The sequence below is a fragment of the Protopterus annectens genome, chromosome 5.part0 (assembly GCF_019279795.1).
Source record: "Protopterus annectens isolate FY-2018-M chromosome 5.part0, PAN1.0, whole genome shotgun sequence".
Taxonomy (NCBI): Eukaryota; Metazoa; Chordata; order Ceratodontiformes; family Protopteridae; genus Protopterus; species Protopterus annectens.
The window spans coordinates 22,704,833-22,732,709 of NC_056735.1; positions in this window are offsets into that span (position 1 = coordinate 22,704,833).

Genomic DNA, 27,877 nt, shown 5'->3' on the forward strand with positions numbered 1-27,877 from the left:
TTTCACAAACATGTCTAGTATCACTCAAATATGCCAGAACCATTCTCATCTCTCATTTTTTCCTATCATATAGAACAATTGTAAGCATTTCATGACTACTTGGAAAAAACAACTGATTTTCTTCAATTTACAAGGCAATGTAGACAATGGGAGATTTATTTAAACAAACAGTATATAACATCCAGAAAGTAAACAAAATACAAGATTATATTAAGACTTTAAGTGAACAAGGAAGACCATATCTGTTTAAGGAAGAAATAAATGAAGATCAGAGTATACATGATCGGAAAAAGATAGGAAAAAACGAGAGATGAGAATGGTTCTGACATATTTCAGTGATACTAGACATGTTGGTGAAATAATAAAGAAAAACTGGAAAATATTCGCTTTAGGTGAAGAACTGAAAAAGATAGTTGGTGAAAGACTACACTTTGCTTTCAAAAATAATCAGAATTTGAAACAGATATTATGTAAGGCACCACACAGGAATATGGAGATTAGTTCAAGTCATACAAGTACCCATCCATGTCGTTGATGTACATGCTGTAGAAATATCTTGGCTGAAAAGGCATTCATACATCCAGTATTTGGGAGGAGATACACTTCAGCTTTTATGCAGACTGTACAACTAGAAATGTAATATACCATGATACATGTGATTCCTGCAATAGCTTTTATTTTGATAAAACTATGAGGCAGCTAAAAGAGAGAATTTCTAAGCATACAAGTGACATAAGATTAGCTGACCTGAAGAATCTATTGATGAAACATGTTAAAGAAAATGTAGGACACATATTTTAATTTAAAGTATTACAAATTGTGAAAGAAAATCCAAGAGGAGGAGATATTAATAATGTGACTAAGTTGGCAGAAATGTCCTGGATAGGTAACCTGCAGGCATAAAACGCCCCAGAGACTTAATATGAACTGTCCGCTAAAACCAGCTCTGAAGGAGCATAGTTTGAAATGACAAATTTGACTGGACGATTACTGGAACAGAAAGAAATCAGCCTTAAGGGGGCATCAACTGGAAATAATATCTTTGATTGGTTGAGTGACCGGATAAAATGTTTTGAACACTAATGAATTATTACATCTGACAAAGGATCATTTTAAGGATCCGAAAGTGCTTATCTGTCTATTTTATTTATTTGATTAAAATATTTGAATTTTTATCATGTTGGATTATTCAATATATGCAACTGGCCATGGTGATTATACTGGTGTTTTATGATATATATATATATATATATATATATATATATATATATATATATATATATATATATATATATATATCTGTACAAATGTTTATAAGTTTTATACCAAACAATCGCACGACTATATGATTATATTTGAGATTGGTTCACGAACAAAGAAAGGCTTCTCTTGCGGAAGCTGTTACTTTTTTGAGGATGATTACCTTTTTCCCAATGTGGAGGGATATATCATATGCAGGGGGTGTGGGGAGTGCATGGGGGCTTGCTCTCATGTAAAAACTCTTTTATTTGTGATACTGGAAAATAAGCTGTTTTGATGTTCCATGAACTGACCATTTCAAATGTGATCATGTGATCTCACCACCATATGATATAAATCCATATTTATAAATGTAGATATAGCTATATAAAATATATATGTATGTATGGTTTACTACCATAATATTGAAATGGATTTGGCCAAATCCACTTTGCACGAAATCTGGAGGTTGAACAGTGGCAATGTCGAACTCCGATATTGTCGAAGTACAAATCTTGCCCTTATATCAACCCATGTTTACACTTGTACCTAGGTGGAATTCAGGATGTAATTCAACAATATCGGAATTTGGCATTGTGACCTTTTGTGGACGTGGGTCGATGATATGATCATTCGACCAAGTCCGCTTCAATATTATGATAGTAAACCTATATATATATATATATATATATATATATATATATACACACACACACACACACACACTCAAACAATAAAGCACATACCCTTCTGTCCACCATGGTTTCCATTTTTCACGAACACTGCTCAGAAAAATATTTCCTTTACTCATTTCAGCTCTCAGATTTTCTTCCTCTGTTACTTACCCCTGCTAGGTCATCTCATAGTCTTCCTATTAAGTGCTTTATGTATCCCTAAGTGTTTCCTGAACATCTTACCTAACCTTACCCATATTCTAACCTGCCCTCATTTCTTAAGTCTTACTTGTATCAGGACAATGTCATCTATTGTTGTATATTTCATTCCGTTTTTGCAGACAGTACTGAGATTTTTTACTGTGCAGCATCCGTCCTTAACTTATGCCTTGCATTATTTTTCAACTCTTCCTTTCATGCCATCTTTGACGTTGTATCCTTTCTCCACCCCACTGTCATGTATATTTTCATTTCCTTGCATACTGTGTCTTAGTTGTACTCTAAATATAATCTGTAGATTGATTGTTGCACTGTAAAGTCTGCATATGTCGTACAAATGTATTGTTTGGAGTTTTTCTCCCAGGGCATCTGCTGAGATGTGGTGTTAGGACCAGTCAGACTTCAACAGTAACCAAATGCAAATAAATGAATAAATTAATAAATACATAAATAAATACCCTTTTAGAGAATGTTCATCCTCTAATAAGCTGCCAGTGTACTTTTTTCCCATTTTCTAACCGTAGTTAAATGCTTAAGTCAGACTTACACAGATTAGGGGCAGATTCAAAAATGACAGCATAACTTTGACATCATATCCTGCTCATCTGACAGTGGCTAAGATAATCATTAAAAGGAAAAGGCTAGACCTAGTGAAGCCTGCCAGTGGCGATGACAGCAGTAATGCTTATGGAATATGCTTCATAGCCCCATGGGGTGACCATTTGAAATGCCTGGATCTGCTGGAGTGAGTCCCAAAATGTGGAGACTGAATGGCCAAAAGAATGGAATTACATATACTAAGTCCAAGATGCCATTTCTCTGGATATTCCCTTTTCTACAAGGTATGATGATGTCAGAGTTGGTATATATAAGTTTTGGTGGTATGGGGGTATAGGAGGGCAGCCCCCCGTAAAAAGAAGTTTTAAGGAGAAGAGTTTCAAGATTCACTCTTCTTCCAGTTTTTGGCCTTTTTTTTTAGGTTTTCAGCACTTCACTTTTCAAGTGCCGACATTTCAATAGCGAGTCCTACAGGGGAACGTGGTTCATTTCTGATCTCTGTTCATTTTCTGTGTGAATTTCTGTTATTTTTGCTTGTGAGCATGTGCATTTTCTCTAATATACTGTCTGGCTGACTAGACTACATTATCCATGTTTGCTGCATTTATACTTGACCTCCTAGTTTAGGTCATGGGTAAAAGGGGCCCAAGAAGGACCATTGTACTTAGTGAATAAAAAAATAGTTAATTAAATTGATAAAAATTAAACAGTTCTAGCAATTAAGTATAAACAGCACATGTTCCTTCTGAAATACCAAGTATATTAATAATATTATGTAAAAGAAACACAATACATCAAATTACTAATACCAAGTATATTAATAATATTATGTAAAAGAAACACAATACATCAAATTACTAATGATGTCCAGCTGCCTAGAGTGGTATACAACTGTACAACGCCTGACTCCCTCGAATGGGACAGTTTAAATGGTATAGTAACAATAAGTCCAAATGTTATTCATTAGTTTAAAACTATCCCCAAAGGCCCAGTGACCTGAATCATAATAAGATAACATGTTTTAAATAGAGGATGTCATTTCTAGAAATACATCAATTTTTGGACTGATTTGAGGTTCTCAACCTGTCAGAAATGGCGCAAAGCTCTTCATATCATGTTTTGTTAAGATGGAATATAAATGCATATTGAAAACAAAGCTTTTCAAGAACACCGCAAAAACAAATAATTTGTTAAGAAGAGATAGATGATACCCAGCACACCTTATCATGAATAAGTACAGATCTCAGTTTATGGGTGAAATTAAATCCTTGTGCTTGGACATTTTTATATTTTGAGGAAATTGTATGCATTTTCTGATGTGATATCTTGAAATAACTTGAATAAAGTCAGGATGCATATGATGTACAAGCAAAGTAATCAGATAAGGCTCTATTCGTCTGTAGAAAGTACTAGTTTACTTCAAATCTTTTTACTAAGTGGGCTAATAATAAGCTCACTGTGCCCTCTGTGGTGCAGGTTTACACAACCTGTGTTTTGAACACATTACTGTATGCCAGTGAAACATGGACTGTGTGCTCAAAACAGGAGCAGCAGCTCAATGTATTCCATATGCACTGCCTAAGGCGTATATTTGGTATCTCATGGCAGGACAAGATCCCTAACAGCATAGTGCTTGACATCCATGTTCACCCTCTTGAACAGAGACGTATGTGCTGGTTGGATCATGTCTCATACATGACAGATGGCTGAATACCAAAACACCTCCTTTTTGGAGAGCTGGAGTCTGGAAAGAGGCTGAAAGGGTGACTCAAATTGCGCTACAAGGACATATGTAATAATGACTTCACTGCTCTCTCTGTCAAAGTGAACAACTGGTATTCTCTCACCTCAGACAAGACTACCTGGAAACAGGAAGTGAAGGAAGCTCTCACTATGTATGAAACCACCTTGGCAAGGAGAGCAGAGGATAAGAGAGTCCTCAGGAAGATCTGTGCCCATGATACCAGGCTGATATCTGTCTACTGCTGCCCAGATTGCAGAAAGGACTGTCAGTCCTGGATTGGATTGCACAGCCACAGAAGATGTTGCTCAAATCAGTCTAAAAGGTGCAAACCCATGTTTCTTTGGGATCGAATGATGCGTACTACAAACAAGACAGGCAGTAAAGATTCAAAGTAGAAAACATGATTTTATTGCTATACTGAGTAAATAAGTATAGGTGTGAGTTTATTTAAAGTGTTTAGATGTTGCTATGAAACAAAACTGTAAGCATAAGGAAAAGGAACAGTGAAATCATATTATATGCCCTGTCATGCTCATGAGCAGGAATAAACCACCTAGGCTATTGTGCATTCATGTGAAGAGTGAAAAGTGATTTATCAGGAATCCCAAACTGTTCCTACAGGGAAACTAGTAAGGCATGTGCCCCAACATGGTATATATATTTTTGCATTGCCTAATGACACAAAACAAATCCCAAATCACATTTTTAGAAGATATAAGAACTCTTTTAGTGCCTGTTATCCACTGATTAAGGTAAACGTCTGTCAGTCTAAACTAATTTCCAAAACCTATGTATAAGCTTTCTAAATATGGGGAATAATAAATTTATTAACAACTTAAAAGTACAATAACAGAGTGTCCCCCAGTACTTCTCTTGTATATCTAAAGTAATAAGTGTTGCAAATGTTATTGCACATCTAACATTGCTGATCCCTTTTTAATAAATCACTTCATGAATTACTGTAGTTGTAGCATATATATTATCTGTCTCTAAGGCTCCTGTTATGATGAGAAGGCTGACTACTTTTTAAGAACATGAATGGTCCAATTTTGAGGTGCTCTGCATACAAATCTCAGACTGAACAAAACAGGTTGTTCCATTAAATTCCTATGCATATGCATTGTTAATACTACTGTGGTAAGCAAACATGAAAACATTAGGATTTCTAATTAAAGGCATGTGAGAAAATGTTTAAATAATGTCCATAAACAAGCCTTGGAAAAAAATAAGAGACTGAGTACACCATTCACAAAAAAATTGACTCAATAAGTGATCATAAAAGGGAAGTCTACAAGGCCAAACTCACCTTAGTATTTAAAAGCTAGCTTTAATAAAGGAATACCTAAGGTAATATCTATGAAGAAAAAAGTTTGTTTGCATGAATATGTTGTGCTGCTAATGGAAAAACTAGTTATTGCAATTGGAGGGAATATTTGTGCACTCTGACTTGAAAAATGGGTCAAACAGTAATTCAAAGCTGCAATGATTCATTTAAACTTTAACCTATACTGCCTTTTTAGTATAAGCTTCTTGGTCCTTCAAAGGCTGTCTTATCAAGCTGCATTTTTTTCTGTTTAGCTATATCTTTGCTCAAATATTTCACTCTGCTTATCCCATATTGTCAGCCATTTTATAACTTGTTGCATTACATGTATTTGATTGGAGTTATTTGCCTTTAGCTGCGTAGACACTCAGCAGGTATTGCATTGCTTTAATTAAGTGTGTGCGTTCATAAAGTTTTGTTTCTGTTGTGTTTTTCCAAAGCTCAGTTTTCTAGAAATTATATCTCACCTTGTAGTAAGTTCTCTGTTTTTTATTAAGAAGCTGAAAAGTAAGTTGCGCAAAACATTTGGGTGGCCAGTACTTCTGTATGAGTTCCTATTACGTGATCGAAGATGCATTCTGTTGAATGCTTCTTGATCGACCGTAAAAAAATGAAAAGGCAAAATAGCAAAGCAGCTTTTAAATGAATTCTTTCCGTGGGAAAGAATTTGCTTGGCCGCTTCCGTTACTTTGCCGTTTTCGGCACTGTAGTGCGATCTCGGATTTGGTATATTTAAGTGGGGGGTGGGGGGCACAGCATGTACTGTTGTAAATTATTTATTTATTTTTAAAAATCGCTGTTTTGGGGTTTCGACATTGTAAGCTTTCGCTTACTTGGGGTCGATTAATCATCGCTTATTTAAGCATTTGATGATGTAATATAGACTTCTGTATAGTACAGAAACCCAGCCAGTGATGGCACAAAAGATGAGGAACCTAGAGGTGATGGTGATGAAGTACCTGAGATGTACGGTAAGATGCAAACTGTGGGACAGATGAAGAAATAATGACATCCGAGCAGAAGCCAATGTAGCTGCAATGGCAGAGAAGGTCAAGAAGAACAGATTACGGTAGTTTGGGCACATGTGCAGAAAGTAGAAGATTTGTGAAGACAATTTGGGAGAAACAAAAAGAAGGCAAGCGGAAATGAGGACACCCAGCAAAGGGATGGATGGATGGTGTGAGAAAAGATCTGTGAAAGTCAGGCCTGACTGTTGAAGAAGGTAGGAGAGAGACACTGAATCCAGGGAGGGGGCAAGAATTGACACAACACACCAATTCCATGTAGAAAATGGAAAAAGAGGGTTAAAATGATGATTAGGAGATGCGTGATTTTTTGTATAATTGTCTAAATTCTACTACTGCCTGATTCATGTTCTAGCCTCAGACTACTGTAGTATTTGTTGTTTCTGCTTTTCAAATTCATTCTAATATGAACAAGTCTCTCCTACATACTTCTCAACTGTCCAGATTTTCACAGAATGTACAGATTTTTCCCTCATATTTTTGGTCTGTTGCTCATAATATTTGTGTTTTTTTATTTTTATTTTTGTAGCAAATCAATGAGATGAGGATCAAATTCACTAAATAATGAGAGGCATTTGCATTCCAGACTTCATATCTGTCCGAAAATACATAGCAACACAAGACCTTTTATTCTAACAACTTTCCAAGTTCATGAGAACAGTATTTAAAATGTACCTCTATTTTGAGGCTTTGTCCCCTGATTATGTTTGGTTTGTCCAGATTTTTTTGTGCTAAGAGGTATGCTCCTCTATTACCCACTTTTACAGGAGGGGCACTTTTGATGATGGCAATGTACATTTTGTTACTATTTAAGGAAATTTCCTTAATTTTTGATATATTTTTATGAATAAATTTTGTTTTCAATAGCTTTGGAATGTCTTGACAAATTTTGCTTAAATTATTTGTTAAATAAGGGCTTGTTCCATTAGTGTGTAATCTGTAAATTTATACCATGGAATCCTCATCCATTTTGCCAGAACAAAATAACTGTAAACTGTATGTGATGTCACTAATTGTCAAAATGTCTTTATCTAGTAAAATGGTGTACAGTAAATAGATTCAACATCAGGTATGATGGCTCCAGTACCAAGGAGGATTTCAGCTTCACTGGTGAGACAGTTTTTGTAGCAGATGATTTTCAGTCTTCTCATGTAATTAATGCATACCTAAAAAATGTATCTGACTCACCTCCCTCCAAAGGTATTTTAACTGATGTATCCACTAATCAAAATCTACCTCTTACTATACTGGTTACCCTTCCATCTGCTTAACTGGGATCATGTCCATTAAGTGCAATTTATGTTTCATACTAGCACCTAAAAGACAATCAACACACTCTTTACAAGTTTCTCCATCAGATAGTTCATGTAGGAAAAGTGACAATTCAAACGTAAGGGAGGAAAATATTTACATATGAAACTCCTGGAAAACCATAAACTTTTAAAGGGTACTTCTAATTTGCTCCATGTTATACATCAGTCTGTACATTCACGTTCTCAGTTATTGGTTTTCAGTGAGTCTATGCTATACTGTTAGTTTAGTTTGTTTACTAGGATAAGTGGACAGAACACTGCAGTTTTTGGATTCAGAGATGAAAATTACAAGATATAAATGATGCAACGGTCAGACTGAATGGTGATTTTTATGAACTATAGTTAGGTCACAGTTATCACCAGATTAAATGACATAACGCAGTTCTCACCAGATCAGATGACATCTGCCATTCTTCACTGGAGAGCATGCAGACTATAGTTCAGAGTCTTGTGGATTTAGCAATAAATGTGGGACTTGCTCTTGCTTTTATTGATATTATTTGTTCCCATAGATTTTCACTCATTAAAGCATACCAGACTGGTAGTTTGAATAGTGTCAAGGGATGTCCTGGGTTAGCACATAATTTCAGACATGCTGTTTTGTAGGATTTGTTTTATTTTAAATTCATTTTTTTTTTGCTAAGGATAAACATCATATGAGCACTTTCACTTTTCTGAAACAGAGTATATGCATTACAAAAAAGAATTAAAAATGTATTAGAGGGATGTATGAGGGGGGGTTTCTGATTCAAACTTATTATGGGCCTTGATGCCCTTTATTATACTGCCAGGAACCTCACAAATAAAAAAAAAAACATCAGTGACTGTCCACTGCATGTCTTCAACAGGCTGATTTCATTGTTGTTACTAAAACTTTGTGTAGTACAGCTAACCACCTTTTACACTGCCGTGGTTGCCATAATTTTAGAAGAAACCTAAGAGATGGGTAGAATTTAAATTTATGTTACTTCAAACATGCAATCATCCTTACTTTTGATAGAAAAAACAAAGAGAAATTATTGGTAATACATTAAATTTGGATAGAGTCATTAATGATACTTTTTTTATGTAAAATTCCTAGTTTAAATAGTGACCAGGTGGAAGATTTATTTTGAGATCTCTTTTTCAATTTCAGGTCCCCTTAAATAGACTCGCTTCTGATTATCTACCCAGGCCTTGTGAATGCAGGCTTCTTCAATGCATTGTTAATGGTGAACAAAAAACAAATGTTACATTTGCTGACAAGAGATATTATTTTAACACACCCCTTAGTTTATGCCCATGAATGTTATGCAATTTTGCCTTTTAGAAAATTCAGATCACACTGAAATGTATATTAATAAATATTTTACGAACAGTTTTACTGACAAAAAGTTTTGCAGACTTGAATGATGTTTCTTGTGAGGAAATGTTGACTGTCTTCTACAACTTTTCCTTTAAAAACATGTACTACTAATAGACTTCTTGAGAGGGCTACTACCCTGGGGAATAAAAATACCTTTTTTATAACTATGTAAATAATTGCTGAAACACTGCATCTAAAAGTTTTCTTCAATTTCTTACAATGTATGGCCTTTACAGATGACAAAGATATATGGTACCCCCAGTATAATGCTTCTGGATTGGTCCCTGTTACTACTATGATTGTCTACAAATTGACGTAGACCCTGTTAGAGAAGCTTTGGACAATATGAGACCAATACTGTTGCTGGTCCTGATAGAAACCTTGGGGTATTTTTCAGGTACAGTAACAGATTTTGTATTCCTCTCTCTCGAAGTTGTTTTAGCTGCGTTTAGAAAACAGCTATGTACCACCCTGATGAAAATCCGTTATCATAGTGCCCTTATATGAGGAAGAGAATAGCAGTGATCTGGCTAACTATAGAGTGATCAGTTATGGTGCATGGCTTTAGAGAGAGTCCTGTTGATGCTACTGCCCAAAACTGTTATAGACACCTTAGGTACACTTCACGCTTGTTTTTCTAGGAGGCCATTCGTGTGTCATCAATATGATTCAGTTCTACTAACTCCGCTCTAGAATTAATGATGTCCTAGATGCTGGTTTACCTGTGGATGCTCTTTACTTTGATCTATCAAAGATACTTGACAGCATTTTTCACACACTGATTCTTTATAAATGAGTTTATGTAACATAAGATCCTTACACTATCAACTGTATTTTAAGTTGGCTGTCTGATCATACATTTGCATTAAGACCTGATATTGTTCCCAAGAAAATCAGTGGGTGTGCACCATAGGGTTTGGTAATGGGCCCTTTTCTTTTCAATAGTTTTTATGTTGCTGTTACCTGTAATGATATAAATAATTTATACTAAGTTTGTGGATGGTATCAGCTTTGCACCCATATTATCTAATATTTTGCATAATCAGTTAGATAGGCTATCAGTTTGGTCTTTGGAGACTACCTTGGAGTTTAATAATAACAAAAGTGGAATTTTGTTTTTTAGGCTTAGAAATTTACAGTATCTCTGTGAATTAAACAAACTGATCCTTGTGTAGAATATGAATGGTCAAAGTATGTGCTTAAGGAAATTGAGTATGTGACAATCTGCATGCATTAAGATGGACTTTGTACTGCAAACTCTGAGTAAACTGTGAATAGTGGAAAAGTACTGAAAAACAAGAGCCTGTTTGAAAGCAGGAAATGTGCCTTATATGGAAGTGCATGCGATTTTTTTCTTCTGCCTAAAGATGTAGTAGTAGTGTGAACTGCTTTAAGCCTACGGGTAAACCACTAATTGGTTAATTGTCTTTCGTACTAATTTAATTGGTCTGGTTTATATTTTTGTACTGTCAGCAGTATTACCAGCATATAAGCTTATGCATTCCTTTGTTCGGGGAGTCTCCTTGGTACTTTCCATGAGGCTCCCACACGTGTGTAATAAATACCACTGAAAGAGAGGAAGAATTGTCTTCATTTAAGGTAAAATGCTAAATGCAACACTTGTGTCAGTAGTAAATAGTTAGGTATCATAATATCTAAAGATTTTATATTTACATACAATCTTCTTCTTCTTTCGGCTGCTCCCGTCAGGGGTCGCCACAGCAGATCAAATGTTTCCATTTCTTCCTGTCCTCTGCATCTTGATCTGTCACACCAACCACCTGCATGTCCTCTCTCACCACATCCATAAACCTTATCTTAGGCCTTCCTCTTTTCCTGTTACCTGGCAGCTTCATCCTTAGCATCCTTTTCCCAATATACTCTGCATCCCTCCTCAGCACATGTCCAAATCAACGTAATCTTGCCTCTCTGGCTTTGTCTCCAAACCTTCTAACGTGGGCTGACCCTCTAATATACTTATTCCTAATCCCATCCATCCTCGTCACACCCAGTGCAAATCTTAACATCTTCAGCTCTGCCACATCAAGCTCTGACCCCTGCCTTTTCGTCAGTGCCACTGTCTCCAACCCATATAACATAGTTGGTCATATAACATAGCTGGTCTCACTACCCTCTTGTAGACCTTCCCTTTCACTCTTACTGGTACTCGTCTGTCACAAATCACTCCTGACACTCTTCTCCACCCATTCCATCCTGCCTGTACTCTCTTCTTCACCTCTCTTCCACACTCACCATTACTCTGAACTGTTGATCCCAAGTATTTAAACTCATCCACCTTTGCCACCTCTACTCCCTGCATCCTCACCATTCCTCTATCCTCCCTCTCATTCACACACATATATTCTGTCTTAGTCCTGACCTTCATTCCTCTTCTCTCTAGAGCATATCTCCACCTCTCCAGGGTCTCCTCCACCTGTTCCCTACTCTCACTGCAGATCACAATGTCATCTGCAAACATCATAGTCCACGGGGACTCCTGTCTGATCTCGTCTGTCAACCTGTCCTTCACCATTACAAATAAGAAAGGGCTCAGAGCTGAACCTTGATGTAATCACACCTCCACCTTAAACGCATCCGTCACTCCCACCGCAGACCTCACCGCTGTCACACTACCCTCGTACATATCCTGTACTACTCTTACATACTTCTCTGACACTCCCGACTTCCTCATACAATACCACAACTCCTCTCTAGACACCCTGACATATGCTTTCTCTAAATCCACAAAGACACAATGCAACTCCTTCTGACATTCTCTGTACTTCTCCATCAACACTCTCAAAGCAAACATCGCATCTGTAGTGCTCTTTCCTGGCATGAAACCATACTGCTGATCACTAATCCTCACCTCCCTTCTTAACCTAGCTTCCACTACTCTTTCCCATAACTTCATGCTGTGACTGATCAATTTAATCCCTCTGTAGTTACTACAGCTCTGCACATCACCCTTATTCTTAAAAATCGGTACCAAAACACTTTTTCTCCATTCCTCAGGCATCCTCTCACTGTCCAAGATTTCATTAAACAATCTAGTTAAAAACTCCACTGCCATTTCACCTAAACACCTCCATGCTTCCACAGGTATGTCATCTGGACCAACAGCCTTTCCGTTCTTCATCCCCTTCATAGCTATCCATACCTCCTCCTTGCTAATCCACTGCACTTCATGATTCACTATCCGCACATCATCCAACCTTCTCTCCCTCTCATTCTCATCATTCATCAGCCCCTCAAAGTACTCTTTCCATCTGCTCAACACACTCTCCTCGCTTGTGAGTACGTTTCCCTCATTATCCTTTATCACCCTTACCTGCTGCACATCTTTACTAGCTCGGTTCCTCTGTCTAGCCAATCGGTACAGGTCCTATTCTCCCTCCTTAGTGTCCAACCTTTTATACAACTCATCATACGCCTTATCCTTAGCCTTCACCACCTCTCTCTTTGCCATGCACCTCATCTCCGTATACTCTTGTCTACTTTCTTCATCTCTCTGACAATCCCACTTCTTCTTTGCCAACCTCTTTCTCTGTATACTCTCCTGTACTTCTTCATTCCACCACCAGGTCTCCTTGTCCTCCTTCCTCTTTCCAGATGTCACACCAAGCACATTTCTAGCCTTCTCTCTTACTAGCTCTGCTGTAGTTACCCAGCTATTCGTTAACTCTTGACTGCCACCCAGTGCCTGTCTTAACTCTTCCCTGAACATCACCTCACAATTACCATTTTTCAATTTCCACCATTTGATCCTTGGTGCTTCCCTCACACTCATCCTTTTCTTGATCACCAATCCACCATCCTATGCTGCTTAACTACACTTTCCCCTGCCACCACTTTACAGTCTCCAGTCTCCTTCAGATTGGCCCTTCTACATAATATATAATCCACTTGTGTGCATCTTCCTCCACTCTTGTATGTCACCCTATGCTCCTCCCTCTTGTTAAAATACGTATTCAACACAGCCATGTCCATCCTTTTCGCAAAATCCACTACCATCTGACCTTCTGCATTCCTTTGCTTAACACCATACCTACCCATCACTTCCTCATCCACTCTGTTCCCTTCACCAACATGCCCATTGAAATCTGCTCCAATCACCAGTCTCTCACCCTTGGGTACAGTCATCACCACTTCATCCAACTCGCTCCAGAATTTTTCTTTCTCAGCCATTGCATACCCCTTTACATACCATGTGCAAAATATTTCATATAAAAGAATTTGTATAATGGATGGCACAGTGGTGCAGCGGTTGCATTGTCACCTCACAGCAAGAGGTTCTCTGGTTCGATTCTCGGCTGGGGTGCCTTCTGTGAGAAGTCTGCATGTCCTACCTGCGTTCATGTGGGTTTCCTCCAGGTACTCTGGTTTCCTCCCACATTACAAAGACATGAGTCTGGAGCATTTTTCCCCAGGCATCCACTGAAAATTAGCTCCATTCCAAGTTGAACTTTCCCAGTTAACAAATGTTAAATAAATAAATAATGCATTGATGATGTTGATGTACCACTATGCCTGAAGTTACAATATATTGATCTGAAGTAGGAAGTTCATTTGTCAGCAACCTGTGGGTCTTGGATCCGATATCGGATCAGAGCCGACAACTTGTTTCAAGCTAATGGATCCGAGCTCCTAGCTCCTCCCTTCACCCATAATCCCCTGCTAACCCTCCATGACCTCAGATCTAGTTTGCCGCGCTTGTGGATAGCTGGATTCCCTTGAGCTCGTCAGCTAAGTAGCAATTTACTGTATTTTTTTGTCAAAATTTTCTTTTTTATTTAAAAATAAAAAGTGTGCAAGTGTTAGGTCCTCTTTAGTATATTTACTTTAATTAGTTTCTCCTCCCTTCGCTGGTCATTAGTGTGTGCGTGTGTGTTGTGTTTTTTTTGGGGCCTGTGTGTGTGTGTAGTTATTTTTTCTTTTAAAAAAATGGCTGAAGCCCCAAAAGCCATCTTTTCTAAATGTACCGAGTGTGGCCATAAGCTCTCCCCCGGCTGATGGCCACACTCGGTGTGTTCGGTGCCTTGGGGTTGAACACCTTACCTCAGGCTGTACCATCTGTGCAGTGTTCAACCCCAGGGCACTGAAAGAGTGGAGGTCGAAGCTGGTCCTAGCAGGACTTTTATCCCTGGACTCGGCTTCGTCCTCCACTGCCTCTGCTGCTCCCGTGGCTCCACCACAGCCTGTGGTTGCTGCCACTCCTGCCCCCCTGCCTCCGTCCGGGATTCAAACTCCCGCTAAAGTGTCGGAGAACAGGGAGGCCAGGAGGGAGAAACGGAGGGAGATGCACCACAAGCGGCGGGCCGAGACCTCCGTTTCGGCCCCGCCAGCTAAGCGGGCTTCTCCCTCCACTGCTTCTAGGTCTCCTCCTCCTCGGCTCCGATCCCCTTTCTTCTCCCGATCTCCGTCAAGGTCATCGAGGCGGCATTCCAGGCCTGCCTCGGTGACCTCTTCGAGATCTACTTTTAGTATGTCTGATGCAGACTTGGACCGGATGATGCGAAGGTTCATCCAGGCCCAGCTGCAGATGGGAGTGCTCTTGCCACACCCTTTTTCCATCCTATTGCTCCTTCTCCGACTCGCTATCCGGGTTCGGAGTGTTCGGAGCCGAGCAGCATTGGAGCCGGGGGTGGGTTGGCACCGACAGTACTTGGTACTTCGGATCCAACCCTGCCCTCGAGCCTGTCGGATCTGACCTCTCGGAGCTGTGGCCCGAGCTTCGGTTCCGGGGGATTCAGTGTGCCTTCGGCTCCATCCAGGTCAGAGCGCACTGGTCCTTCGGATCCAATGGTCTCGGCGCCAGCTCCGATCCCTTCATCGGATCCGAGTGGGAGCCGACTTTCGGATCCAATAGAGAGTGGCTCTCCCTCGGCCTTCGATGTTGTGGAGAGGGCTCTATTGAGAGCATCCAGACCCCCGGTCCTTGTCTCGGCTCCTCCCTGCACTCCCTCTCTGCTGGGCCAGGCTTCCATCACCCGGCCAAAGGGACAGCCTGCTTCGATGTCACAGATGGTTCCATTGGAACAAGATGTTGCTGGCAAGGCCTCCTCGGACAGCCCCCCTGAGGAAGTGCCCCGTAAGCATAAGTGCAAAAGGAGGCACGTGGACTCCCCTGAGTCCTTAACCGAGGACACGGACTTGGAGGAAGGGAAAGGCTCCCCAAGATCGCCCCCTGAAGATGTCTCCTTTGGAGACATCATGGAGATGCTGAGGATCAGAGGCGGGTGGTCTGCCCCCAAGTCTTCCTCTGACGAGTCCGTGTTTCTGGAGGCATTCGAGGCAGGCCCGTCTACCTCTTGGGTGTCCCCTCCAGCCGACCCCCTGGTGGACCTCATTACCACCAGGGCGTGGAAGGATCCGGACACCGTGGAGCCTATACCAAAATGCCCGGATAAAATACTTAGCCCCCCCTCAGACCGATCACACTGGAGTAAGGGGGCCCCCCGTAGATGCCATGTTGATGGCGGCAGCCACGAAGAGGGAATTGGCTCAGGAGAGCCCCTCAGTCCATCCACCGAGCAAAGAGTCCCGCTTGATGGACCGCTTAGGGAAGCGGGTTTTTAGTTCAGCGACCTTCTCGGTAAGGTCTCTGAACTATATGGCACATGTCATCAGGATGCAGTGGGATCTTATCAAAGAATACGCTGCATCCCCCCCTGAGTCCATGTCGGAGGATGACAAGCAATTGTACTGCACCCGAATGGCCACTCTGAGATCAATTTCAAACACCTCTATGCGGTTATTGTCCCACGCCACAGAGGGAGCCGCTAGGGCTAGCGGAGCAGGCCTAGTCATGAGACATCAGGCCTGGCTCCGCCATTGTGACTTTGCGGAGCCCTTTAAAGCGTCCTTTGCGAATGCCCCTTTCGATGGTTCTGCCCTGTTTGGCAAAACAGTTCGTGAGACACTTGTCCAGAGCAAGAAGGACGGGAAGATGTTGTCTGCCATCGGAGTCCGCTTCTCTGCTCCCCAGCGGTCCTGTTCGAGGAGCCAAAAGGGTCAGAAGAAAATGTGGTTCTGAAAATCACAACATTCCCAACCCGCTCCGGACAACCAGTTCTACCGTGGCAGAGGAGGACAGGGAGGACACCGCCCCAGGAGCAGAGGGGCTCCGAGAAACTTTGGGTCCAGAGAACCTTTCTCTGAGCGACCCGCGCAGCAGTCCTGAGGGGTTGCCCGGCTGCTCCATTCTGGAGGCAGTCGGGGGGCGCTTCTCGAAACACCTAGCGGCATGGGAGTCCATCACAACAGACCACTGGGTGCTTCGCATTATATCCAGAGGGTACAAAATACCGTTACTCCATGTCCCCAAATCCAAGAACCACCCAATCAGAGGGAGGCCGCAGCTGCAGAAATTCAGCAGCTGTTAAGAAAAAGAGCCATCCAGCCCATCCCCCAAGACCAGCTCGGATTAGGGTTCTACTCCAGGTTCTTTTTGGTGCCAAAAAAGACGGGGGACTTGAGACCGATCCTAGACCTTTCCCGCTTTAACCTGTCAGTAACCAAGGAAAAATTCCGAATGGTCACTCTTCAATCTATCCTCCCCTTTTAAGGGAGAACGAATGGATGTGCTCCATAGACCTCAAGGATGCGTACTACCACATTTTAATGGACAGACGATCCAGGAGGTTCCTTCGCTTCAGGCTGGGGGCCAGTCACTACCAGTTCAGGGTCCTTCCCTTTGGCCTCACCACAGCCCCCAGGGTGTTCACCAAGGTATTAGCAGTGATTGCGACCCACCTGAGACTCCAGGGAATACAGGTCTTTCCGTACCTGGATGACTGGCTCCTGACCGTTCCAACAAGGCATCTACTTTACTCAGCCAGAGACCTCTTTCTCCGTCTAGCCCAGGAGTGTCCAACCCGCGGCCCGCAGGCCGCATGCGGCCCTCAGAGCTCTTCCATGCGGCCCGCGACCCTTAAATTGAAATTTAATTGAAATTTAAGTTTTTTTCCGTGTGATTACACGTCCGCGTACTTCAGCTGTTCTGCGCATGTGCCAACTTACTTTTTTCACGTTTTTTTCATGCCAGCGTCTTTCCGCTGGTATGCGCATGCGCAAAAACACCGTTTGGTCGTTTTTTTATATTTGCGGTAAAGCTGAAGGAAGGAGCGAGATCGTGGCGAAGAGAGAGAGGATTTATTTTATTTCACAGACTACACTACAACATCTCCAGCAGTAAAAGGTAAGCTAAGTAATTTTCTTCTTGGTTAAAAGATGCAGTTTCACTTTCTACTCTGCAATTTGAGTTTATGCAATGCAGACAGCCTACCTTAGAACAATGATGTGTCTGATAAATTGCCAGTAAGGGAACTTCTACTCTTACTCTGCCTTATTCATTGTGCTATTTTTATCTGTATCTATCAAATTCGTATATATATATTATGAAATGTCCACAGTACAGAATAGTTTAGTGTAGAGAACTAAACAGTATTTGTGTGATTGGAAAGCATTTGGCTCATAGAGGTGGTTGTAATTTATACTACATTGTAGCTTTAGTTATCGCATCAGGCTAACCAGTAATCCAATATGTTGTGTTACATCTTCTTGCTATTCTTTGCAACCTTAATGCTGTCTTGTGTAATGATTTGAAAATACGCTTTAATATGGCTTATGGTCAGTCTCATCTTGAAAATCTTTTTTTTATAAATTAACTTATGAAACTTTTCGCAGTATATTTTTGCTGGCAGTCTTCAAATGCTGCTGATTCATACACAGCTAGTTTCTCCTCCTGCAGTATCACTATGCCAGTTACTGTTCTGAATTGTATCAAACTAGTAATAAAACTGGCTTATTGACATCAAAATATTTCACTGCAGATGCCATGTTAACTAAGCAATCCTAAACTCTTCCTGTACCTTACCCAATACCATGTCACACACTGCTCTAATAATTTCTTTAATGATGAACTTAACATATAAGATTCATTATAAACTTCAAAATATGCTGCAGCGTGCCCAGAAATATGTGCAGTGCATGCTTATTCTCCAGTGGAAGTAACTGCACAACAGCTCTGACCTTCTCATCATCTGGTTTCAAGTCTACCATGGCACATACATCCCAGCTATGTGGCTTCTTAGTTTACATTTGCTCTTGTTCACCTTGAGGTTATGCTGTCCTTACGTACTCAGTGACTGACTCAGTCTTTGCCATATTCTGTTCTGATCATACTACAAACATGTCCTCAATTATGTTCTTTTTACCTAGGAGAAAAAAATGTATACATTCATCATCCAGACATCCTTTCACATCATATGCTATTAGCTGCAGTGAGAAATTATATCTTCTCAGCTACAGTCACAGAGCAGATACCTTCCCTGTCATATCCTCACAGCTACAGTCACAGAGCAGACACCTTCCCTGTCATATCCTGTCAGCTACAGTCACAGAGCAGTCACCTTGCCTGTCATATCCAATTAGCTACAGTCACAGAACAGATACCTTGCCTGTCATAGCCAATCAGCTACAGTCACATAGTGGGCACCTTCCCTGTCATATCCTCTCAGCTACAGTCACAGAGCAGACACCTTCCCTGTCATATCCTCACAGCTACAGTCACAGAACAGATACCTTGCCTGTCATATTCAATCAGCTACAGTCACTGAGCATTCACCTTCCCTGTCATATTCTCTCAGCTACAGTCACAGAGCGGACACCTTCCCTGTCATATCTTCTCAGCTACAGTCACAGAGCAGACACATTCCCTGTCATATCCTCTCCGCTACAGTCACAGAGCAGTCACTTTGCTTGTCACATCCAATCAGCTACAGTCACAGAGCAGACACCTTCCCTGTCATATCCTCTCAGCTAGAGTCACAGAGCAGACACATTCACTGTCATATCCTCTCAGCTACAATCACAGAGCAAATACTTTCCCTGTCATATGGTGTCAGCTACAATCACAGAGCAAACACCTTCCCTATCATACAGTCTTAGCTATGATCACAGAGCAAACATCTGCTCTGTTATATCCCCTCAGCTACAATCACAGATCAAATACCTTCCCTGTCATATGGTGTCAGCTACAATCACAGAGCAAACACCTGCCCTGTTATATCCTCTCAGCTACAATCATAGAGCAAACAGCTTCCCTGTTGTATCCTCTAAATTTTAGGGCAAATATTATGCATTTATTAATTTATTCATTGTTCAAACCTACAATACAGCCAGTGGGTCGACTTTGTATTAGTCTGCATATACCTGTGGTCTTTTGCTCTTCAGCTTACGACGCGTCGTTAGAGACCTTTTTTTTTTTTTGCTCTTCAGTTTATGTGAGAGACTTTTTTTTTTTTTTTTTGGTCCTCACGTGCCGTTTGCCCCCAGACCATTTCTGTTGACTCAATGCGGCCCTTGCAACTGAAAAGGTTGGACACCCCTGGTCTAGCCCCTCAGTTAGGCATTACTATCAACGTCGGCAAATCTCTTCTGGCTCCAACGCAGGTCATAGAATTCATAGGTGCCAGAATAAACACCAGAGAGTTGCGAGCCTTCCTAACTCCCGAGAGAATCCGGAACTTACAACTCCATGTGCGGGCTATCCTCCAATCAGCGACTTCACCAGCGGAATTGGTCCTGAAAGCACTAGGCTCCATGGCAGCAGCGATTACGCTCCTTCCATGCACCCGTTTGAACATGCGGATACTGCAATGGACTCTTCTATTGCAATGGTCTTTTCTATCCCTTCCTCTCCACCATCCCATTGCTATCAGCAAGGCTTGCAGGAGGGCGCTACTATGGTGGCTCCAAGCCTCGAACTTCCTTACGGGCCATCCCTTCTGCACCTCTCCCCCTCTCACCCCAGTGACCACGGACGCTTCCCGCCTCGGGTGGGGTGGGGGGGCATTATTCAGGCAGGATAGTCCAAGGCACGTGGAACGATACAGAGACCTCCCTGCATATCAACGTTCTGGAGATGAGAGCAGTGCTGTTTGCGTTGCAAGCACTTCAGGACCTCCTCCCCATAGGAACGATTGCAATTCAGTCGGACAACATGTCGGTGGTCTGGTACATCAACAAACAGGGGGGAACCAGATCTTACCCTCTATGCCGCGAAGCCATGAGAGTGTGGGAATGGGCGATCTCCTCCAACCGCTTTCTGATTGCAACGCATATTCCACGGGAGGACCAACATCCTAGCAGACAAGCTCAGTCACACCCTTCTTACCCCGTACGAGTGGTCTCTCAATCCACTAGTAGCGAAGCAGATATTCGCAACATGGGGACAACCCTGCTGCGATCTTTTTGCGTTTCCATCAAACACCAAATGCGGCAATTTCTTCGCTCTAATCCCCCCTCCAGGGGAAACTCCAAGAGACGCTCTGGTGCATGCTTGGCCACCCGGTCTACTCTATGCCTATCCTCCTCTACCACTTATGCTACAACTCTTACAGAAAGCCTCATGGTTGGGGAGCAAGATGATCCTCATTGCCGCATTCTGGCCTCGGCAAATTTGGTTCCCTTACCTGTGGTCTCACCTTGTGAATCACCCTTGGATTCTAGATCCCACTCCGTCTCTCATCTCCCATCCGTCGAACTTACTGACCCCAAACCTGGATAATCTGAAACTAACAGCTTGGTTGCTCCAGTTCCACTCCTAGTTAGGACTCCCGGTATCTCTTCACCAGTCAAAGCCATCCTTGTGGCAGCGCATAAGCCCTCCACCAGGAAAGTGTATCACAGTAAATGGAAACGCTTTTCCATCTGGGCAGAGCATCATGATCTAGATCCCTTTATGGCTCCTCTTCCATCCATATTAGACTTCCTAACTGAACTCTTTCAGGAAGGCGCTAGTTGTTCAACTGTCAAAGTGCAATTGGCAGCTATATCACACTACCATGTGGGACATGATACAGGGCCTTTGATGTCGGCCAAGTTGTGTAAAACCTTTCTCAACGGCGCCTTTTTACTTAGACCCCCTGTAAAGGAAGCTGTGCCACCCTGGGATCTTACACTAGTTCTTCAGGCCTTGACTGCTCCACCCTTTGAACCCGCTGCTTCAGTAGATCTCAAATTCTTGTCATGGAAAACAGCATTCCTTGTAGCCATCACCTCAGCAAAAAGAGTGTCGGAGCTTCAAGCTCTCTCTGTGAAGCCTCCTTACCTGATTTTTCACCCAGATAGAGTGCACCTCTGGATCAATCCCTCTTTTCTTCCCAAAATAGCATCAGAAACCAACATAAATCAATCCATAAATTTACCGGTTTTCTTCCCTAAATATCAGAATAAGGGAGAGTACAAGCTGCACTCATTGGATGTTCATAGGCAGCTTCGCTTTTATACTCATAGGACAGCTGGCCATAGACAATCTGACCAGCTGTTCATTTCCTTTGCCAAATTTAACTTGGGGAAAGCTATCTCAAAAGTATCTTTATCACGCTGGATTTCTCAATGTATCCTATTGGCGTATCAAGCCTCGGGTAGAATCGCACCCGAAGGAGTTCGCGCTCATTCCACCCGCACCATTTCTACCTCTGCAGCCTTCAAGTCTAGGGTTCCACTGGATGATATTTGTTCTGCAGCCACTTGGGCTTCATCTCATACCTTTATTAACCACTACAAACTAGACGTGCTTTCTAGAGGGAGAGCATCCTTTGGCTCTGCGGTGCTTCGTAATATCCTTCCATGATGGCCACCCAAGGTGCAGGTAGCTGGGGACTCTGTCCCACAGGTTGCTGACAAATGAACTTCCTACTTCAGATTAAGAAGTTATGTACTCACCATAACGTTCCATCTGAGTAGGTAGTTTCATTTGTCTGCAACCATCCCCCCTCCTTCCCCCTGGCCTTCTTCGGATCTACTGGTAGTTGGATACCATTTTGTTGGGTATATATTGAGGGGCAAACTCGATCTGAGGTCATGGAGGGTTAGCAGGGGATTATGGGTGAAGGGAGGAGCTAGGAGCTCGGATCCATTAGCTTGAAACAAGTTGCCGGCTCGGATCCGATATCAGATCCAAGACCTACAGGTTGCAGACAAATGAAACTACCTACTCAGATGGAACGTTATGGTGAGTACATAACTTCTTATTTCTCTGTAGTTCATCTTTTTATTGAATATTGCTCTGATTTTTGCATGCTTGCAATTACTAACAAATTAAAACTTGAAAGTCTTTCATTCAGCCTCACTGAAAAGATTGCTCCTCTAAGTTATCTGCCATATCCCAGATGTGTAATGTCCTTCAATCTTTGCTCTGCTTTTTTAAAGACAGAGATGCGTGCAATTGTTATTTAAGCTTTTAGATGTTTCCATAATAAGAGAATGGCTGCTAATCTCAATGTTGTATTCACATCTCGTAATATTAACTTTCCACTTTTACGGTGTGGGTTTTGTCATGTTATATTCACATCTCGTAATATTAATTTTCCACTTTTATTCTGTGTGTTGTGTCCTTCAGCCATTTTGTAATCAAGCTGCATTGTGTTTGCACTGTGTAACCTAATAGTCCTCATTGCAAGCAGACAGCAGCATCTCAGAAAATGCACATGTCTGCCTGCACTTGGGAAATCCATATTTTGATATGGCATTTAGAATTATAGCTAGTTCCACTCTTTTGAGAAGTATCATACCTTCACTTTTGATACAAGAGCACATTAAAGGTATTATTTCAATATTTATTCTCCTTATCATACAGAACAAATGCTACATATGTCTAGTATGAATAATGTGCCAATAACAGAATAAATGGCTGTTTAAGCCTCCAGTTAACACTTACCCAACCTAGTCATAAAAGACCCATATCTCTAAATGTCCTTGGTCATGAATTCAGGACAAACCCAAAAATAATGGAGGATAAAGGACCAAAATAAGAGACATGCTTAAAATAGTGCTCTAATTTATTTAAACAAGTTAATAGAAGGTTTTGCAACAACATACATCTTCAAGACAATATGAAGTATGAAACTCTAATGTCTAGCATCACTGACAAACTGTAATCCTCAGTCATATATCAGAAAACCAAATGTTTTATGAGAGACATGTAGAAATATGAGGCAAAATCAGGGACAACTTAAAAGTATGGTAAGATCTAGAAAATTTCTCAAAATAAATATTCCATGACATTCACTTTTCAAGAATGCAATTATTTTGTGATAATTTAAGGTATAAAGGCACACAGTTTTATTTTCATGTCATAAGCGTCAAGGCAAACAATTCCCTTTTTTGAGTGAGTATGTCTGTCTGTATGAGTGTAGGTATAGAATCAATGCAGTGTTTTCAGCAGAAATGAATACCCTTGTTTGCTTTTCCACCTTTTTGGCTCCTCACAGCTGACCATTGGCTTTCCCCAGGACCACTGCTCATCTACCCTGTCTACAGTGCTCTCCTCCTACCCCCTGGACTAACCCTGACCCATGCTCAAGGTCAGTGAGAAGATCAAGACACCTGGTGAGTGTCATGCTTGTGCTGAAGTTATTTTCCCATGAATCTAGCTTTCTATCCCTTTTCTGTGGATTTGCAATGTCCAGGTCAGGATATACAAAGGGGCCATACTGACATATCATCCAGTCTCTACACTTACTCAGCCAGTATCCCTTCCACCATAAAGACAATGCCTCCTCTGTACCCCCAGCTCATACTAACCATAAACTACAAGGTGTATCCAAGGGCATGTGCTACCCATCTGAACAAACACACCCATTCTCCCCTTCGGACATCTAAGCTGCTAATCAAATCCGGGTCATCTGGGCCATAGTTAGGGCTTTGTCCCTCTGTGTCATGGCATTTGTCATGAAAGGAGGTATTGCCAGCACAGCTAGCTGGAATTTTGTGGATGATTATATGCCACTTGTGAATATCAGTCTAATTTATACAAGATGCTGGGGTTACAAATATAGTAGAACTGCATGTCATATAAGATGCTTGTGTTACAAATGTATTATAACTGTATGTCATTTGTGTATCAAACTGCTTGGTACAGATGTTTGTGCTTAAAAGGCATTTGTAAAATGCTTGTGTTTGAAATGTAAGCACAGTGTGCCCACTGCAGAGAACAGAAATGTACATACACTATTGTAACTTATAGGTTTAACAGAGGAAACTGTTGGGTTTACTTGAGTCAAGCAAACTTTAGAAAAACATCTGACATTAGATTACTTTATAGGATAGGTCATAAAGTGCTATGTGACAAGCTTCAAGACAGATAGAGACACAAAGTCTGTACTAGGACGCTTTCTGTATTATCTTTGGGATGAACTAATTACTACCTCTAAAAGTATGAAGGAATGCAATTACTTTATGACGTGCATCACCTGCCAAGATCTGAGCAAAAGCCCTTGTGTGGGTATGTTTACAGGTTGTTGCTAAGTACTGACAGCTTCACCAATGGGGTTTTGCCTGGGAACTAGAAGTCAGATGACAAGAAGTGATGTCATTCTGCAAGCTAGCAGTAATATTTTAGATATTATTTTGAGAAGCCTGTTAGTGAGACAGAGCATTCTTATTCTGTCTTGGACCTGACAACAAGAACCATTCACTACATCATCTGCCTTGCTCTAATTAAGTAAGTTAACTGGGGTATAGTAATTTTCTTAGATACAGTCAGGAATATAGTAATGCTTAGTTTTGATATTTTTCTTTATTTGTCTGAGACTGTGCTGCAATGGTTTTGAACTCTGATGTCACTGCGAATATATATTTAGTATTGTCTTGTTCTTTTATTATTTATTATTAAATATATTTAAACCTTTCATTGTGGTTGATCTTTGGTAGTGATATTTAAGTTTTGAGAGTACTTGCATATTTATTTGGTGAGACTGTGTGGGACACTCCTAACAGCCTTGTTCTTGGTCAAACTACCATTTGCATTAATATTAATATTACACAGTAAGATTGGATACCCTTTATTAAGGGACTTAAAGTAGCTGATAAGCAGTGACTGGTGGCAGTGGTAACTACCTTATAGTCTAGGCAGAAGGGGGCATAACTAGTAAACCCTTGCCAGCCTTTCCCAGGTGTATGTGCATGTAAATCAAACCTCACAGTGTGTGTGTGTGTGTGTGTGTGTGTGTGTGTGTGTGTGTGTGTGTGTGTGTGTGTGTGTGTGTGTGTGTCAGCTACTTGGGTAGGGACACTAAGCACTGGTTGGACAGAGGGTGCTGGAGGTCTTGGCTTGGTTACTCAGCTGAGATCTCGACTATGTAGCTGTGCCAGTGGGGAGTCTTATTGGGAATCTGGAGGAAGAGGGAGAAACCAGCCCTGGACTGACCATGGTCTCTGTGTGCTCTTAAGGGAAATTGCACTTGATGCAGAGAACTGCATCTGGAAAACTGTGTGTGTACCTGTTTAACCTCTCAGTGAACGTCCCCTACTGGTTCCAGTGGTGAGGATTGAGACTCCTTGATTGAGACTCCTTGATTACTGGTCCTGTGGTGGCTCATCACATATTTAGTGTCTGGCAACGGTGGGATCACCACATCACACATTGGGATTCAGTAGTATGGATATCAAACTCTTGTAGCCTGTAAACAGTGGTCACTAAAGATGGTGTTTGCACTCTCAAGCAGTCACATGCTAGACATTCAGAGGTTTATATCACAATAGTTGTATTTATTTTTTGTTAGCTTAGTTAGTCAGGGGTAGCAGGCAAGGATGTCAGCAGAGCCAATTGGCTGAGATGTGCCAAGCCAAAGGACTGGTGCATGCCAACCTAACTAAAGCAGAAATGATTGCAGCCTTAACCACAGCTGCAGCACAGATCAACAGCCAGGAAGGTAACCAGACTGTCCTTGGGGATGTACAACTCTCAGAAAATGGATAGCTCCGATTTGCCTCAGAGGACTTAAAAATCCATCTGGAGTTAAAGAGACTTGAACTGGAGGCCAAACATCTGGAACTAGAATCAGCAGAGAGACTGCGGTGTTTGGAGGCTAAAGAAAAGGAGAAACAGATAGAATCAGAATCAGCAGAGAGACTTAGACATCTGGGAGACGTGGAAGCCAAAAAAAAAAAAATGAGAACCAGGGGCAACATAACAAGGAAATGCTGACTCTTTGAAAGTGTCATGGAGGAAATGGGGAAGGGAGTAACTGAACCCCAGAAGCAATAAAGGTCAGTAAATTCCTTCCACAATTTACAAAAGGTGATAATTTTGATAGTTTTATTCAAACGTTTGAAAGGGTATGCAAATGGTATAATGTTGACCAAGGGCTCTGGCTATGGTTCCTGACTCCCTTATTCCAAGGAAAAGCTATAACTACTGTTTCTAAATTGTCTGATATTGATTGTTTAGACTATAACCAAGTAAATAAATGTTTATTAGAGTGTTTTAAGTTAACACCTGAAGCTTACAGAAAAAAAAGTTTTGTGAGCATAGGTGCAAGGCAGATGAAAGTATGTTATGCACTTATTTTCATAGGTGGTTGAGTGGGTGTCAGACCAACACTTTTGAAAAGCTGGCAGACCTTTTGGGGAGGGAACAAGCTCTTAGCACTTTAACTGCAGAGATGAGAATCTGGTTGGCAGATAGGGAATGCAATAGCACAGATGAGTTGGGGAAAAAGGAGACCTATACTTAGCAAGCAGGGCATCACTGCACAGGAAGGAGATACCCAGTGCTGCACACAGGTATAAGGGGACCCATGGTGGGCAGCCTAAACTGCCCCAACAGAGTCTGTTAGTAGCAGGAGAAGCCACTAGTTCAGGTACATAGCCAGGATCAAGGGTTAAAGGTTTGAAATGTAACCAGGGCCATGTAGCATATAGATGTCCACAGAGCAAGATAAGGAGCAAAGGGTAGAGGAGCAGCAAGTGGGAAAATGCCAGCAGTAAGTTGTCTGGAGACAGCAAGGGTACCAAACTACCACAAGAGGTTATATCCTATCTTAGTAAATGGGAAACAGGCCACTGCTAAGGGAGACACAGCGTCTGACCTAAACATTGTGAAGCCTGCAATGGTTAAAGAGGAGCACTACTTGCTTGGGCATCCCATCAGAGCTTTAGGAGGGACCCCATTCCAAGTACCTTTGGCTAGGGATCATCTTGACTGGAAAGGTGGAAAAGGACGCAAGCAAGTAGGTGTGTTTGAGGATATCCCTGCAGATGCCCTGATAGAGAATGATTTTGATGATGCAGTACCTTGTGTGGCTGCAGATACATGCAGTCAGGCTTGGAAACAGGCATGTGAGACTAGTAGCCTGGTGGGACCCATACAGGCCACACACTTGAAGCCAGGACTGGTGATATGGTTACTTCAGAGAGGGAGCTACCCTGTAGCAGTTAGTCTGAAGGTGACCCACAGATGCTGGTGGGCACTGATGTTCCCTTGGACAGACTGGCTGCAAGGGTAGATGTGAGTAGTAGTACACAGGCTGACAGTGAGGCACAGCTGTCAGAAGAGACCAGAATTCCTGTGGAAGGGGAGCTCAAAAGGGTTACAAAGAGGGAGTTGAGACAGGCTCAGCTCTCAGACCCTACATTACAAGGGAGG